We start from the raw sequence: 18647 nt of genomic DNA, 5'->3' as shown, positions 1-18647 counted from the left end.
TATATCGGGCAAGGAGGGATGTCTCACTCACTCACCAGTCGTACAAATTACGTTCGTCGACGAGAGATTCCTATGATATGACTCACGTACTCTCATAGTGCCGTGTGTGACACACCTGATGTGTTTTCCGGTGGAGAACTCGGTAGACTCGTTGCTTTGTCATCAAACGTTTGTTGTTCCCATTGGAAAGCCACTTCCTTTTGGCTGCTAATAGAGTAGTTGTGCAGAATCAACTGTCATTATTCGTCCCTACGTTACACCTCGTTGTTCTAAACGGAAGGGGACTGATGACCGTAGATGTTAAGTCCCATATTGCTCAGAGCCATTTTTCTAAACGGTGGTTACACCACAATTTGAATGAAGACAAATTTGAATAAAGGAAACAACGAAAAGAAAAGAAAAAAAACATTGGCGTTAGGGAGGATTTGAAGGTGGGCCGCCCATATGGCAGTCCACTGCGATGAACACAATTGTTTCTTTGTCTTTTAAGTTGTTGTTTTCCTTCTTATTTTTTTATGATTTTGTAATACAAGGATTGCTCTTGGGGGCATAGTCGGCAGTGACATTGTACAATGCCTGGCCACGCTGTGTCCGTCGCCAAATAAGAACATGTGGAAGGGGTAAATAGCCATAGGAGAATATTTATTTATTTATTGACAAAAAATAAATCCACCATTTCTATGACTTTTGTCTAAAAGAAAGAAAAATAAACAAAAAGTTACACTTCTGCAACAGGCACATGCGCCGTCGATACTCCACGGACGCCACCGCACGTGGTAATGGCACGTAGGTACCGTTATCTGTTCATCTCATTGTGTGAATGTATCACATTTGTCTCCTGCGATGAATAATCCAGCTACGCGGCGGATTGTGGAAGATGCTCTGAAAGACGTTCGATAAATATTGACTGTACTTGAGGTTCTTCACAATAGCACAATGACGATCGTTTAAATAATTCCAAAAACTCATGAGTTCTATGACACCACCTTCAAATAAATAATGAACCGCGTGACCTCTGACCACGTCCTAGCGTTGTGTTTCGTCTTCCGGCAATAAACAGCGTCCGGGTAGAGGAGAGTGCGGGTAATATATCCACCGTCCGCGGATAGGAAAATCTCTGATTGTGAGTTACAGCGTTTTTATTTAAACTAAAGTCTTTCTTCGAAATTTACAAAACAATATTCGTGAGGTAGGACTGATCCTCCAAGCTTACCAATAACTAAATCAGAGATTCTTCCAAAGACAAACTGTCTGTAGTAACCATACAACTTCAGCAAACCAAGCGCCGGGCGTGTCGTGAAGAGCGGCGCGCAGTCCAGGTTGCCGTCACCTGAGTCCGAGGGCGAGTGGAGCCCCTGCGAGGATGGCTCCGGTGCGCTGGCGGCGGTGGGCGATGGCGCGGCGGCTGCGACGACACCGGCGGGCTCGCTCGGCGTGAGCCGCCTCTCCAACCTTTTTTTTTATTGATTTTCAATTCCCCCCCCCCCAAAGGGGGGCGGTCTGGCAGCAGCTTAGTACGCTGCTCTACAGCATACAGACTTTTTGGTAAGAAAATGAAGAAGAAAGAAGCAAGGAAAAACAGGCGGTAAAAATGACGAGTTAAAGTGTAAAACGGCGAAAAATGCGGAAAATTAAAACGGAATGAAAAAGGGGTTGGCAATGTCAATAAAATACACTGGAATCGGACAAGTAACATAGTAGACACACAATTTAAAAAAATTAAAAATACAACATGGCGACAGTCTGGTTTCTGTTAGCAAGAGATAAAAAAAATCACACCCAGCGACAGTATGATGGCTGTTCGCTACACGTCCCTAAGGACACACCACGGAAAACACACACTGGAAAACACTGCACGAAAAATGGTGGCACAAAAACAACACTCCCGAGCCAGAGGCAGATGAGGGGCAGGACCTGGAGGAGGGGAAAAAAACCAGGAGGGAGGAGAGGAGAAAACGAAAGGGGGGGCCAAAGAGGGAGAGGACTCATAAAGGGGGAGAGGGGCAGGGCATACGCGAGAGGGAATAAAAAGAGGCAGAGGAGGGAAATGCCAAAGAACTCAGGGAAGAGGAGGAGGCAGCGAGAGTGGAGCTGGGGAAAAAAGAGGAAGGAAGGGGGGAGAGGGAGCCCAGGAAAAGGACAGAGGAAAGGAGGAGGAGTGAGGATCAGAGTTGATAGGAGGGATAAATGGAGGAAGAGTGGGCATCATCCGGGAGGGGGAGTTGATGAAAGCCCCCTTGGGAAAGGAAATGTAGGGTGTAGAGATGGGTGGTAGGGGGATGCAACGGTGAAGACGTGGTAGGGTGCGGGGATGGGAGAGGAGAGGAGCAACCAGGGGGTGAGGGGGGGTTCAAGGCGGCGGGTGGTGTAGAGGATGCGGATACGTTCGAGGAATAGGAGCAGATGGGGGAAAGGGATGAGATCATAGAGGATCCGCATGGGGGACGGGAGGCGTATACGGAAGGCGAGGCAGAGTGCATGACACTCAAGGTTCTGGAGGGACTTATAGAATTTGGGGGGGGGGGGGGGGCTCTCCAGCTTTTTTTTCTTTATTGTAATTTTAATCACCTCATACAAGGCGGGCTGGCAGCGGCATATTACCCTGCTCTTCAGCCTTGAGTGGTACAATAACATGACATATAGGTGGCACAGACAATACAATAAGAATGGCGGGCAAAAATTGTAGATACAAAAAACAGTAAACATGAAGCTGTACACGCTGGATGAGAAAAAACACTAACACTTGTTGACACAGCGCATGTAACACGGATGACTGCGACGGCACACGTGAACAGTGGTGGCGTGACGGCGAAAGGACACTGAACACAAAACGAAGGCACACACACGAGACACAGATGGCGATGATCTCCGGCGAGCGAATGTTCACTGAGCGTGTGCGAGTCCGGGGACCTGCCAAGGGAGGGGGAGGAAGAAGGAGAGTGGGACAGGGAGAGGGGTGGGCAGATGCCATGGGCAAGGGAGACAGGGGGAGGGGAGCAAAAAAAGGGGAGGAGTCCGGGGAAGAGGGGTGGAAGAAGGGGACGGGGGAAAAGAAAAGAGAAGGGAGGGAGGGTGCCAAGTGGAGAGGCCACAGGAAGTGGGGGTGGGTAGGATCAAAGTTGATAGGAGGGGTAGATGGAGGGGAGGAGGACTTCATCAGGGAGGGGGAGCTGCCGGAAGCCACCTTGGGAGAGGGTAAGGAGGGTGGGGAGATGGAGACCGGGTGGGACGTGGGAATACAGGCGCGGCAGCGGGCGGGGTTGGGAGAGGATGGGCGAGACAAGCGGGTGAGGAGGGTCGAGTTTGCGGGAGGTGTACAGGATCCGTATCCTTTCAAGGAAAAGGAGGGTGGGGGAAAGGAATGAGATCGTACAGGTTCCGCGTGGGGGAGGGGAGACCGATGCGATAGGCGAGGCGGAGAGCATGGCGTTCAAGGATTTGAAGGGAATTATAAAAGGTAGGGGGCGTAGCAGAGGATAGGGCGGATAAGGGATTTATAGGTGTGGATAATGGTGGAGGGGTCCAGACCCCACGTACGGCCCGAAAGGCGCTTGAGGGGGCTCTCCAGCCCCCTGCGCCAGCCTAAATATTAATTGGAGCATGGATATGGCTGGCTCTATTGGCAGTCACGTGTCGAGCGGATAGAAAAATGTCCGCGGCTGCAGCGACCTCTTGCGGCGCCGGGGACGCGTCCTGGTGGTCTCTGGGAAGCGTGTGTGTTCCCGGGACAACCGCCCTGGCTGACACCTACTCGGTCCGGGGCCCGCTGTACCGGTCTGCTTCGCGGGAAGCGAGAGTTGCAGGAGCTTAGTCTGGACACAGTAGCGGGAATCGACATAAGAGAGCGACATTCGTATAGATATATAGGTCGATCACCCAGCTGTTTCAAACGGACGTTACACCACGACGCAGAGAAATTTGAATAAAGCGAAAAGAAAAGAAAAAAAACTGCCATAAGGGAGGATTAGAACACAGCTGGCCGGATGGCAGTCCAACGCCATGACCACATAACCACGACGCCATTTCTTGTTCTTGGTCCGTTCTCTCTTTTTTACTTTGCTTTCTTTCACAACTCAGCACACGACCTTCCTGTTTTCACTCTTGATCCGAGTTAAATTTTCAACGTGCTGTCCACTGTGGCCTCTTACTACTAAATCTGAGACGGGTGCGATGAGGAGGGTTCATTGTAAGCAGTGAAATGACCAACTCCGATGGCGCATCGACGAAATCTTAACTGCGGGACTGCAAGTAGTCGGCACCTGAGTCGGACAGATCTTGTCGACAGGAACAGATCGCAGCGACTTTTTTTCTTTATTGCGATTTGATTCCCATGCCCCATATGGGCAGGGGAGGGCTGTCAGCGGCTTAAATCGCCGCTCTTCAGCCGAGTGACATGACAACTTAAAATAAGAATAGAATGTTACATATATAAGGCGATGAAAAAGGGGAACATAAAACAGAGTAAGGGGAGATAATGGAGGTAAAAATACACTGACAGGGGACAATTAAAAAAGTCACCATAAAGTTAAAAAACACAGTTGGCGAGTCTTAAAACACAAAGAAGACACTGAATGCACATGCACAGGTTACAAGTCGGCCACAGTATTAAAAAAACACTCCAAAACAACACACTTAAAACCCACTTGGAGGACACACGGGGAAGTATAAAAGTGCCAGGTGGGAACTGCAGAGGGAGATGTCGGAGAGGATGGAAAAGGAGGGGAGAAGAAGGGGCAGAGGGGAGGTGGTGGGATGAAGAGAGTTCGCAGTGATCACGGGCTTTCCTTAAATAGCTGTTCTCCAGGAAGTGACGTGATGCCCCCTAGTAACTCATGACCCGATGTAGGCGTGGTCCTGCGATCAGGTTCAACCGACTCTGAGCACTATGGGACTTAACATCTGAGGTATCAGTCCTCTAGAACTTAGAACTACTTAAACCTAACTAAGGACACCACACACATCCATCCCCCAAGGCAGGATTCGAAACTGCGACCGTAGCGGTCTCGCGGTTCCAGACTGAAGCGTCTGCGATCAGGCCAGCGACCTGAAAACTAGTGCATGCCGACGTTAGCGACATCTGCTGAACTAACAACACAAACATCTTGTGGCTACTGTACGGCAGCTTGTTTTAAACAGTAGTACCACAGACAACATGTCTGATGCATGTGATGTTATTTATATGTATTTGACGACGCTGGTGCTGATTCCGCATTTAACATTTGACGATGCCACTATGGCTGCAGTACATTAGGACTTTGTTTTATTGAAACAGGTATGCTTCTTCATATTTAAAGCACACAAAGTTAAATATTGTCAATAACACTTTTCAATATTGTCTATGAATTGTTCTTAAGCTGTAAACATTTAGCGAGTATATTTATGTTTTTCCCATTTTTGGTGCAGATCTGATAATGGTCATTAAAGACCGAAACCGGTAATCTGTTAACAAAAAGTTTGTGACCATACACGTAAATTAAAGGAAACTATTACACATACGGGTCACTGTTTTTTCGCGACAATGTCGCGGCATTTTGTAACTAATTTTGGTTTCTTACTCCTATTACTTACTGTAACAAACGTATGAATCTAACGAAGATGGAAGAATTTTGGCTCAGTTTCAAGATACATAGAATCAATATACACTCCTGGAAATGGAAAAAAAGAACACATTGACACCGGTGTGTCAGACCCACCATACTTGCTCCGGACACTGTGAGAGGGCTGTACAAGCAATGATCACACGCAAGGCCCAGCGGACACACCAGGAACCGCGGTGTTGGCCGTCGAATGGCGCTAGCTTCGCAGCATTTGTGCACCGCCGCCGTCAGTGGCAGCCAGTTTGCCGTGGCATACGGAGCTCCATCGCAGTCTTTAACACTGGTAGCATGCCGCGACAGCGTGGACGTGAACCGTATGTGCAGTTGACGGACTTTAAGCGAGGGCGTATAGAGGGCATGCGGGAGGCCGGGTGGACGTACCGCCGAATTGCTCAACACGTGGGGCGTGAGGTCTCCACAGTACATCGATGTTGTCGCCAGTGGTCGGCGGAAGGTGCACGTGCCCGTCGACCTGGGACCGGACCGCAGCGACGCCAAGACCGTAGGATCCTACGCAGTGCCGTAGGGGATCGCACCGCCATTTCCCTGCAAATAAGGACACTGTTGCTCCTGGGGTATCGGCGAGGACCATTCGCAACCGTCTCCATGAAGCTGGGCTACGGTCCCGCACACCGTTAGGCCGTCTTCCGCTCGCGCCCCAACATCGTGCAGCTCGCCTCCAGTGGTGTCGCGACAGGCGTGAATAGAGGGACGAATGGAGACATGTCATCTTCAGCGATGAGAGTCGCTTCTGCCTTGGTACCAATGATGGTCGCATGCGTGTTTGGCGCCGTGCAGGTGAGCGTCACAATCAGGACTGCATACGACCGAGGCACACAGGGCCAACACCCGGCATCATCGTGTGGGGAGCGATCTCCTACACTGGCCGTACACCTCTGGTGATCGTCGAGGGGACACTGAATAGTGCACGGTACATCCAAACCGTCATCGAACCCATCGTTCTACCATTCCTAGACCGGCAAGGGAACTTGCTGTTCCAACAGGACAATGCACGTCCGCATGTATCCCGTGCCACCCAACGTGCTCTAGAAGGTGTAAGTCAACTACCCTGGCCAGGAAGATCTCCGGATCTGTCCCCCATTGAGCATGTTTGGGACTGGATGAAGCGTCGTCTCACGCGGTTTGCACGTCCAGCACGAACGCTGGTCAAACTGAGGCGACAGGTGGAAATGACATGGCAAGCCGTTCCGCAGAACTACATCCAGCATCTCTACGATCGTCTCCATGAGAGAATAGCAGCCTGCATTGCTGCGAAAGGTGGATATACACTGTACTAGTGCCGACATTGTGCATGCTCTGTTGCCTGTGTCTATGTGCCTGTGGTTCTGTCAGTGTGATCATGTGATGTATCTGACCCTAGGAATGTGTCAATAAAGTTTCCCCTTCCTGGGACAATGAATTCACGGTGTTCTTATTTCAATTTCCAGGTGTGTACTAAATTAAATACGCAAATAGAAGAAAACTTCGTCCATCGACTACACGCTGAATTTCTGGAAGTGTGATATGTGGTTGAATACCACAAAATATCATCAATATGCTGCTATTGATTCTATTTTTTCCGAAACTCGTTTAAAAATCATATTGTAATCGGGGATCATACCGCTGTATGGGCATTACGAATAGTCATTGGTAAAGGCTGAAAACTGAAACTGAAGAACTCTGTTTTTGGTGTTATTTTGTCCGTTTTCGAGGGCTACAAGCAGATAAATGTATGTTAATTAGAAACACACAGTAGATCAGCTACTTTCTATTTTTATTATATACTATTAATGAGTTGTTCTTAGGTTTTTAATTTATTACTATTACCATAATTTATTTGCTCTTTTTCTATATCATAGCAATGGCAGACAAATCTTTTACCTTTTAAAGCAAATGAAGCATTGTATTTCATTACTACATCACGTCGTAAAAGCAATGCCAGACTAGGTATGGTGCCATTCTGCAATACAACAGACGTCCGGCGACTGCAGAGAGAAGCTACCGTTTAGGCCACATGAGGACACTTCTTGGTCACTGCATATAGACGCATCCCTTAAGCCACGACATATGGTGACAGAGACATTTTCGTCTAAGCGGTGCAATACTAATTCTTTCCGCAAGTGTTTGTTGTTGTTCATTTCCGTAAGTCAGTAGCTGTATCACAGCCACCAGAGGTTAGGGTGTCTTTTTCAAGGACAGATAAAAGTGGAAAGCAAGCAGAGGAAGCATGTCGAATCACTATCGCCGAGAAAAGGGAGGTCTACACATCGTAGAGTTAAGGGGGTGCTGAGCTTGCCGTAATGTAGTAACAACAGACTCTTCTCCTAAGGGAGAAACTCTCAGCAAAAACTCTTGTAGCAAAATTGAAACTGGCATTGTTTAATTAAGGTTTTTATTCGAAAATTGTTGACGCGTAACGGTAAATAAAAGTTCCAGTAAAAAATAGAAAGACAACAGATATGTATCACATGTCGCTAGAAAATGTAGTCTCGTAAAAAAAAATCCAAATTAAAAATTAACTGCGAAACAAAAATACATCAACATCGCTTCTGTACATCGTGAAGCTCACATAAAACATGTTTCTGTTATTGATAAACAACTTAAGCATTTATCACGAATACCAGGAGACTCTTGTCTTTGATGGTGATGAAGGACGTCCTACTGAACACAAAACTAAAAATAATGATACAGACTTTTTTTTATTTTCGTGCATGTAAACCTTTCTTGCTTCAGAAGTAAATGTTTTGGTTACACAAAAGCGCACACTTAATGCTTATAGGTTATTCTTGTTATTTGCTGCAAGGATACAGACATTGGACTAATACTGAACGAGGTACAGTTTTAATAATTTGCAGAAGAAAAAAATGTTGTTGGCTCCCGGTTTCTCTCTTACGCCTTAATTTACGTCTCTTTTACTTCCAGCGCTATCAGTATTACAGTTAATCTCACCTTCTACTACGTCATTTATATACTATACCAAACAACCGAACCATAGACTTCAAGTCTAGTTACAATTGAATCAGTCAGATGAAGAAAACGCTAACCACCAGTTTAGTAAGGATTAGCCTCATCGATTCTTCTGTTGTGTCCACGAGCAGTTAGTACTTCCGCATACACGGCCATAAAATTCTATCTATTATATAAATTGCTTTGTCTCACTGTGTTTATGTTCATGTCTTCCATTTTAATCAAACATACAACATGCTGTAAGGCAAAGTACGATCTTGTGGGCTGTCATTTTTAGTCAACATATTGATCATATCGACATATTCCTCATATCAACACCTTGATTAATGAGTATTTTGCATACAGTTTACGTGTAAAACTGCTGGTTTCATTTAGGCAAACTTGGAATAATGTACACCTGTAATTCACCGGACTGAGTGTAGATCTGATTTGCTGACGTGTTCAGTTTCCTGCCCTTTGTAGTCATATGTGAACACTTAGACCTTCATTTAAGTTTTGAAGGGCCTGTAATACCGTCTTCATACGAGATGATGTCAGAACTGTTTTTAATAAGTTACCTTTCCAGTTTGCTAATGAGACCACAACTATTAGAGGCCATAGTGAGGGTCTCCTGGCGATATATCCCCTTGCTCCGCTCGTCATTAATTTTTTGTTTTTCCTTTTCGAACCAGTGATACATAGGTTGTCCTTCGTTTACCTAACGCAAGCCCCCTCACGGCGACTCGCGGGGATTACTTTCTGCACTACTGTCACTTCTCCTTCCCCGTTACCCTCGGGATCAGTTCCCATGAAGATGAATTGCTGCTAAGCCTTCATCTGGTCTCGAATCTCTCTCATTTTACCTTCGTGGTCTTTTTGCGAGATATACCTAAGAGGAAGCAATACACCGGTTGACCCTCAAGGGATTTTTTATATTACACTATACATTGATACGGAATACCTCTCTTGCAGCATCTGCCACTCTAGTTGGTTTATCATCTAAGTAATTGAGATGCTGTGTGTCTAGGGCCTCCCGTCGGGTAGACCGTTCGCCTGGTGCAGGTCTTTCGATTTGACGCCACTTCGGCGACCTGCGCGTCGATGGGGTATCATCTACGTGACGTTTTCACTGTTACTGAATGAAGTGTAACAAAACGAAGGGACTGATGACCTTAGTAGTTGGGTCCCTTTAAACAACACACCAACCAGCCAACCATCCAACTAACGAAACGCACTGTTCACCTATTGATTCCCTCTATTTCCTCCGTCAGTCCTGTTTGGTAAGGATGCATGACTGACGAGCGATATTCAAATACTGATCGAATGAGCGTTTTGTAAGTTATCTCCTTTGCGGCTACACTACACTTGTTGAGAGTCCTTCCTATGTATCTACGTCTGCCATCTGCCTTACCTGCGATTAGTTTTATGTATTAGCCCCACTTTAAATCACTCCTTGCGCATGATCCTCGATATTATGTAGATGTGCCTCCTTCCAGTGATTGTGTTATAATAACGGGCCTTTCTGGCTATTTATTTTCCATAGGTTATATTTGTTCATGTTGACGATCAACTGCCAATCCCTGCCCAATGCGGCGACTTTCAGCAGGTCTTCCTGTATTTCGCTACAGTTTTCTAGCACTTCGACTTCTCTGTATACAGTAGCATAATCCACGGAAAGCCTCAAGGAATGTGCAACACCAGACATCATGCCATTTATATACCAAAGAAACGCAGACTCCTTAAGGAATGGAACTCCCATGTATAAAAGAGTTTGAATGTGTTAATATGTTATATATTTCACTTTAAGCACTTAAAAGAGAAAAAGTTTAGAAAAGATCCGAAATAATACCTCACATTTGTTGGACACTGGTAAGTGCCTTCGTTATGAAATGCTGGCTGAATATCTTCTGGATCATTTGCGCTCTCGTCCAACCAAAAGCAAGTTTTTACCTATCTGAATGTCTATGGCGTCACATCTCCTGAAACAGAGAGTGTTTGAAAACTATGTTACGAGCAGAGTGATAACAGGATAATGAAAAATTAAAACTTCATCTACGATGCTGAAGTTTTACAGCATGACAGCGAAAATGTAATAAAGTAGAAATATTTTCGCTTCGTCGTTTTTTAGGGGACATCAGCTATAAAAATTTCATAAAAATTTCGTAAAGTTTGTTGGAAGTCGCTAAGTGCTCTCGTGCTCAAATACTGGACGATTAGAGCCCGTGTATTGGCGCTCCAGTATTTATGCTGCCTCAAGACAAACACGCAGTTTCTGACTGTAATAATTGTTTTATTGTGTTACGATTTCAGCATTAGATTAGATCCCTTAACGAGCAGATAACGATATCAATTAAACCTTTTAAATTTGGTCAATAACTACGACGAATACTGAAAATCAAATGTTTTGCCCTGGGAATCATTAGGTAGGCTTAGGTAGGCAACATGAATCTAGTATTGGTTTCCTGGTTCTGTGTTAATAGCTTAGTAAACTTACGTGACACCAGAGGACTTCCTTGGCGTACCACCTAAGACACTTCAATACCTGACGAGTTCTATCCTTTGAGAAGGACATTTGCGTTCTGTTCGATGGAAACTCCTCACCAGTCACATTGCTGGTCTCATATTCCGTAGGCCCGTACACGATGCAGTCCCATTAATGTGACAACTGCCTACGTTCAGCGTCTACCTGCAGTAACCACTCAGACGGCAAATGAAGCCACTAGCAGTGAAGCGTATACAGGCTGTTACAAAAAGGTACGGTCAAACTTTCACGAAACATTCCTCACACACAAAGAAATAAAATATGTTATGTGGACATGTGTCCGGAAACGCTTACTTTCCATGTTAGAGCTCATTTTATTACTTCTCTTCAAATCATATTTATCATGGAATGGAAACACACAGCAACGGAACGTACCAGCGAGACTTCAAACACTTTGTTACAGGAAATGCTCAAAATGCCCTCTGTTAGCGAGGATACATGCATCCACCATCTGTCGCATGGTATATCACAGCCGTCCACAATACGAGCACGAAGAGTCTTTACATTTGGTACCGGATTGCGTAGACCAGAGCTTTCGAATGCTCCCATAAATAAAAGTCAAGAGGTTTGAGGTCAGGAGAGCGTGGAGGCCTCTACCAATCCATCGGTCACCGAATCTGTTGTTGAGAAGCGTACGAACACTTCAATTGAAATGTGCAGGAGCTCCTTCCTGCATGAACCACATGTTGTGTCGTACTTGTAAAGGCACATGTTCTAGCAGCACAGGTAGAGTATCCCGTATGAAATCATGATATCATGCTCCATTGAGCGTAGGTGGAAGAACATGGGGGCCAATCAAGATATCACTAACAATGCCTGCCCAAACGTTCACAGAAAATCTGTGTTGATGCCACGATTCCACAATTGCGTGCGGATTCTCGTGAGACCATACATATTGTTTGTGAAAATATACAATTTGATCACGTCGGAATGAAGCCTCATCCGAACATTTGCACTGAAATGAGGATTGACACATTGTTGGATGAACCATTCGCAGAAGTGTACCCGTGGAGACCGATCAGCTACTGATAGTGCCTGCACACGCTCTACATCGTACGGAAACAACTGGTTCTCCCGTAGCACTCTTCATACAGTGACGTGGTCAACGTTACCTTGTACAGCAGCAACTTCTCTGACGCAGACATTAGGGTTATCGTCAACTGCACGACGAATTGCCTCTCCCATTGCACGTGTCCTCGTCGTTCTAGGTCTCCCCAGTCGCGAGCCATAGGCTGGAATATTCCGGGCTCCTAAGACGCCGATCAATTGCTTCTAACGTCTTCCTGTCGGGACACCTTTGTTCTGGGAATCTGTCTAAATACAAACGTACCGCGCCACGGCTATTGCCCCGTGCTAATCCATACATGAAATGGGCATCTGCCAACTCAGCATTTGTAAACATTGCACTGACTGCAAAACCACGTTCGTGATGAACACTAACCTGTTGATGCTACGTACTGATGTGCTTGATGCTAGTACTGTAAAACAATGGGTCGTATGTCAACACAAGCACCGAAGTCAACATTACCTTCCTTCGATTGGGCCAACTGGCGGTGAATCGAGGAAGTACAGTAAATGGCGACGAAACTAAAATGAGCTCTAACATGGAAATTAAGCGTTTCCGGGCACATGCCCACATAACATCTTTTCTTTATTTTCGTGTGAGGAATGTTTCCTGAAAGTTTGGCCGTACCTTTTTGTAACACCCTGTGTAAAACGTTTCCGGGAGTCACGAAAAACAGGTCAGTCGTTGGCGTAGTGCGGGAACGGAGAGATTTATGTGACGTCCGAAAGGGTTTGATCATTGGATTTCGGTCCAACGCTGGAAGCGTTTCCAAAACGGGTAGTTTTGTAGGCAGTTCGCCTGCAACCGTGGTTAAAGTATACTGTGCGTGACAAAACGGGGCTATTCAATATGGCGCTAAGGCAAAGGTGGTGTACAACGGGCCGAAGATGAGTATGAACGACGGCCATGGAGATATGTAAGGGCGAACTGTTGACCAACTTACTCCCCAAATGAGCCAAGGGGCTACCAACAGGGTCTCATCAACGACCATTCAGAGAGCGTTCGTGCATGTGGGACATCTCAGTGACCATCTGGTTCATGTACCCATGCTGACCACCGTTCATCCGCGACGAGGGCTGCAATTAAAATGGCAGGACCGTAACTGAACGTCCACTGGGTGGTTATAGGTGTCCTTTTCAGATGAATGACGTTTTATGCTCCATCGGCGCGAAACCTGTAAAAGCAAACACCCGCAATCCATCGTCGGAGGCGCCCATCTACATCTTCATCTAAATGATTACTCTGCAAATTCACATTTAAGTGCTTGGCAGAGGGTTCATCGAACCACAATCATACTATCTCTCTACCATTCCACTCCCGAACAGCGCGCGGGAAAAACGAACACCTAAACCTTTTGTCTTCGAGCTCTCATTTCTCTTATTTTATTTTGATGAACATTCCTACCTATGTAGGTTGGGCTCAACAAAATATTATCGCATTCGAAAGAGAAAGTTGGTGACTGAAATTTCGTAAATAGATCTCGCTGCGATGTAATGACTTCCATACCAACTCGCGTATCATATCTGCCACACTCTCTCCCCTATTACGTGATAATACAAAACGAACTGCCCTTTTTGGCACCCTTTCGATATTTCTACGTCAATCCCACCTGGTAAGGATCCCACACCGCGCAGCAATATTCTATCTTTCAAGTGTGTTGCCAATGAAACGCAACCTTTGGCTCGCCTTCCCCACAATATTATCTATGTGGTCTTTCCAACTGAAGTTGTCCGTAATTTTAACACCCAGGTACTTAGTTGGATTGACAGCCTTGGGAATTGCACTATTTATCGAGTAATCGAATTCCAACGGATTTCTTTTGGAACTCATATGGATCACCTCACACTTTTCGTTATTTAGCGTCAACTGCCACATGCCACACCATACATCAATCTTTTCTAAATCGTTTTGTAACTCATACTGGTCTTCGGATGACCGTACTAGACGGTAAATTATAGCATCATCTGCGAACAACCTAAGAGAACTGCTCAAATGTACAGGTACAGCTGCCCATGCAGCTTCAACAAGATACCACAGTTCATCAAGAGTAGTGACTGGAGTGTTGTGACGAAGCGGTTGCTCGGACACCATTGACCAGACGTTTTCAATTGATGAGATATCTGGAGAAAGTGGTGGTCAGTACAGCAGTTGAACATTTTCTGTATCCAGAAAGGCCCGTGCAGGACCTGCAACATGCCGTCGTGCATTAACTTGCTGAAATTTAGGGTTTCGCAGGGATCGAATGAAGGGTAGAGCCACAGGTCGTAACACATCTGAAATGTAACATCCACTGTTCGAAGTGCCGTCAATGCGAACAAGAGGTGACCGAGGCAATGGCAAATACACGTTTACAGTGTGCGTTCACCGGGATGTCGCCATACACGGATGCGACCATCATGATTCTGTAAACAGAACCTGGATTCATCCGAAAAAACGACGTTTCGCCATTCGTGCACCCAGGTTCGTCGTTGAGCACACCAACGCAGGCGCTCCGTTCTGTGATGCCACGTCAAGGGTACCCGCAGGCATGGTCTCCAAACTGACAGTCAATGCAGCTGCAAACGTCGTCGAACTGTTCATGCAGATGTTTTAGTCTTGCAAACGTCCCCATCTGTTGACTCAGCGATCGAGACGTGGCTGCACGATCCGTTACAGCCACGCGCATAAGATGCCTGTCATCTCGACTGCTAGTGATACGAGGCCGTTGGGATGCAGCACGGCGTTCCGCATTACCCTCCTGAACCCACCGATTCCATATTCTGTTAACAGTCATTGGATCTCGACCAAAGCGAGCAGCAATGTCGCGATACGATAAACTGCAACCACGATAGCATACAATCCGGCCTTTATAAAAGTCAGAAACGTGATGGTACGCATTTCTCCTCCTTACACGAGGCACCACAACAACGTTTGCCGGCCGCGGTGGTCTCGCGGTTCTGGGCGCAGTCCGGAACCGTGCGACTGCTACGGTCGCAGGTTCGAATACTGCCTCGGACATGGATGTGTGTGATGTCCTTAGGTTAGTTAGGTTTAAGTAGTTCTAAGTTCTAGGGGACTGATGACCACAGCAGTTGAGTCCCATAGTGCTCAGAGCCATTTGAACAACAACGTTTCACCAGGCAACGTCGGTCAACGGCTGTTTGTGTATGAGAAATCGGTTGGAAACTTTCCTCATGTCAGCACGTTGTAGGTGTCGCCACCGGCGCCAACCTTGTGTGAATTCTCTGAAAAGCTAATCATTTGCATATCAATGCATCTTCTTCCTGTCGGTTAAATTTCGCATCTGTAGCACGTCGTCTTCGTGGTGTTGCAATTTTAATGACCAGTAGTGTAACATCTCAGTTTGTACGGTTATTTGCTGAATTTCTTTTGCTTAGTATTTTGCCAGCCACTTCTCCACATTCGTAATGGATCAACAGAGACTCTATGCTGCTATCGGTATGGGTACCCTGACGAGGTCAGTCGGATTTTTGTCCTCTGGCAGCTCTGGTGCTTCGCTCTACGTTGGGAGCTGCACTTCTGCGACGTATGTCCGCCTGCGGGAATGTGGAGCAAACATTGCCTGTCGCTGGCGAACGCGGCCGTGGTATTTCCGCGGTGCCACGTCGGACACAGCAGTGCTATGGATTTCAGATAGCCATCTCAGCGTTGAGTGCCAGCGCGCAGGTGCGAAACACGGGAGGTGTGTCGGCTGCTCCTTCATCCTAAGAGCAGCCCCTGCATCACCTTGAAGTGTAGAAGTGTAGAAGCGTGCACGCTTCTCAGGACCCGTTTCCTGCAGCTGCCGCGCTCTTTGCAGAAGGCGTACCACAACACGGTGTACGGTCGCTGTTAGAGGTGGACGGATACCGTTGCAGTCACGATTCTCAAGAGTGGGTTATTGCAGGTCTCCTTGCTAGTGCCTATACTCTTTTCTGCGTAACTACAGTACCCAGCATTCATCTTAACTTGGTAACTACCGTCGAGTCTTGTCTCCCCTCATAATCACTAATCCCTCCCCCATTCCCAAACATACCTGTATTATTAACTGTATCCTCCTACGTCAGAGTATGTCGTATCGACATATTTCTCCTTCAGCCAAGTCTGGCTCTATTCACCCTTGCTCGATTCGTTATGTCCTCTAGTTGCTTATTCTACCATTAGACACCTAATGTTTGGCGTTCTTCTGTAACTGTTTTTCATAACCTTCTATTTTCTTGTTTTTGTGCTATTTATCGTCTTGTCGGTAATGTTGCTATTAGAATAGCAAAGCTACATTATTCTCAGCGTGTAGCGCCGCTGCCATATTAAGGGTAAATCTGTGTGAGTATGTGGTGGAGTACTGAAATAGCCACTGGTAGCTGTCAAGCACAGGGCGACGTCGCGAGGTCATGTCGTTTAAAGCAACCGAGTTATTGCGTTACTGCGAGACGGACCATGCCCGCTAGGTGAAACCTGCCAGTGCAGAGCTAACGTACGGATCTTGCAGTGCAGGTAACGGTGTGTCTCCACCAGCTGGTTTTAGTGGCGTCACACCGGACATGACTTGGCATAACAGATGATCTGCAACCTCGTACAATTATCTGTAAATTTTGAAGCAGCTTGCTTCGCAGCCCAGCCACTCTGCTTGGACACAGGGGTTACATCACACACTGAAACCATATGGAACTGCCAGCAGCAGCAGTCATTAGTCTACATTATTACAGTACAAGCCACCTGAACTGTCGGCAGTCTTTCACTTCCTGGTTTACTCCAACCCTGGGGGCAGCGGGTCATACAACTATGTCGTCTTCTGTCACCGTAGTGGGTGCGCCTTCAAGCTACGTGCAGTGGACCCTAGGGTGCGGCCATTCATCCCATGTTTGGCTCCCGGTTCAAGATTTCTCTCCGTTTCCATGCGCAGATGCTGCATTATGTTTGTGGCTCATGCGAGAGAGTCGCGTGCCATTAACCGAGCGCAGGCGTCAGCAAACCTGGGTGCGCGTGCGTTGGAGCCAGGTAGGCAGCCACTTGGTGTCATCCTCCCAAACACCTATCCTCTTCCCCCAGATTTGGGGCATGGTCGCCTCCCCGCTTCGACGTAATGCCAGTCTAACAGCGCAAAAAAAAGCCACATCTCATTTCCTTGTCCAATTCCGCCAACATCATCCGCTTATCTGTGTTATCATTTTATTTTTTTCTTAGTGTACAATCTCTTTTCTGCAACTGATCACTCCTTTCAACGTATCTTCTAAAAGCTTTGTCATCTTTATATTGTAATGTTTCTAACATACGACTGCTTGTTCAAAAGAAATGTCTCCGAACAATTTCTTGTCTTGCTAATATCATTTAAGGCACGAACTATCATATATTTTACTTGGGCGACTTTCCCGCTTCTATGACGCAAGTTGCAACCCTCTGCCAGAAGACGGCTCAGAATTATAGCGTAGTTATAATATGGCTCTGTGTATCGTAACTATGTCGCTGGATGAGAAACAGCATTCTGTCTAATTTAATTTCTGACCGCAGAAAACTGAAACCACGAATTCGAAGAGTTCGACCACGCTATACTTCAGCATGACAATGCCATACCACATACGAGCTTTGCGACATCTGCAACAATCCGACACCTTCGGTTCACTGTCATTTATCATCATGCAGTCGCGACATGACCTTATCCCATTTTCATCTGTTTCAAAGAACACCTACGGGGACTTCAGTTTTGTAGTGAAGTTGTGGCTTCGTCAACACAGTCAAACATTCTCCAGTGACAGTATCAACCAACAGGTCTCACGTTGGGAGCAATGTGTTCATCGTCAGGATGACTATGTTGTAAAAGAGTATAGACGTGAAGAATAAAGATGTAGAATGCTTGTAAATTTGGTTTTATTATAAAAGCAGTAAGAGCTTTTTATTTTAAAAAAAAGTTATGTCCTCTTATAGCTTCCTGATCGAGCATGTCTGCTTTCGCTGTGGCAATTTTATCTGCTACAACAGGTGTCCACGGGAAGGATATCATGCGGGGGTCATTCCCTAATCCTCCTAAACGGGATGCATTGGAAACCAATGAGGGCTGCTTAGGGGCGAGTGATGTTTGCGAGGTGCCAGGAGTTTGAAAGCACCTGTGAGGGGAGTGAACATTCGAAGAGCCCTGACACGCGGCAGTGTTATGTAGCTGGGCGATTAGCACGAGCATGACCTGGCCGATGGAATCGGCTGTGTACGGCTTTTGAGCCTGACAGACCGAAAGTCCTGACTGTTAAACAAATTTTGTAAGGCGGTTTGAAGCTCGTGAAGAATTTGAGGAGGCAGCAGTGGCCCTCGTGAGTTTGGGGCGGGGACCCTGTATGGCAGAGCTACGTACTCAAGTGTTCGACTGAAGTCGAAAGTTAGTAATCCTTCGTGATCGTCTAAGATGCTTTTCAAATACGGCTAGGCTGCAAGGATTGTATGTACAAAATTACTTAGTACCATGCTCTGCTGAAAATGAATGCCTCCGACTTGATATATGAAATTTTTAAGGATTTATATAAAAGAA

This window comes from Schistocerca gregaria, chromosome 7 (genome assembly GCF_023897955.1).
Source record: "Schistocerca gregaria isolate iqSchGreg1 chromosome 7, iqSchGreg1.2, whole genome shotgun sequence".
NCBI lineage: Eukaryota > Metazoa > Arthropoda > Insecta > Orthoptera > Acrididae > Schistocerca > Schistocerca gregaria.
The sequence above is the reverse complement of the archived record's forward strand: the minus strand, read 5'-3'. Positions refer to the sequence as shown.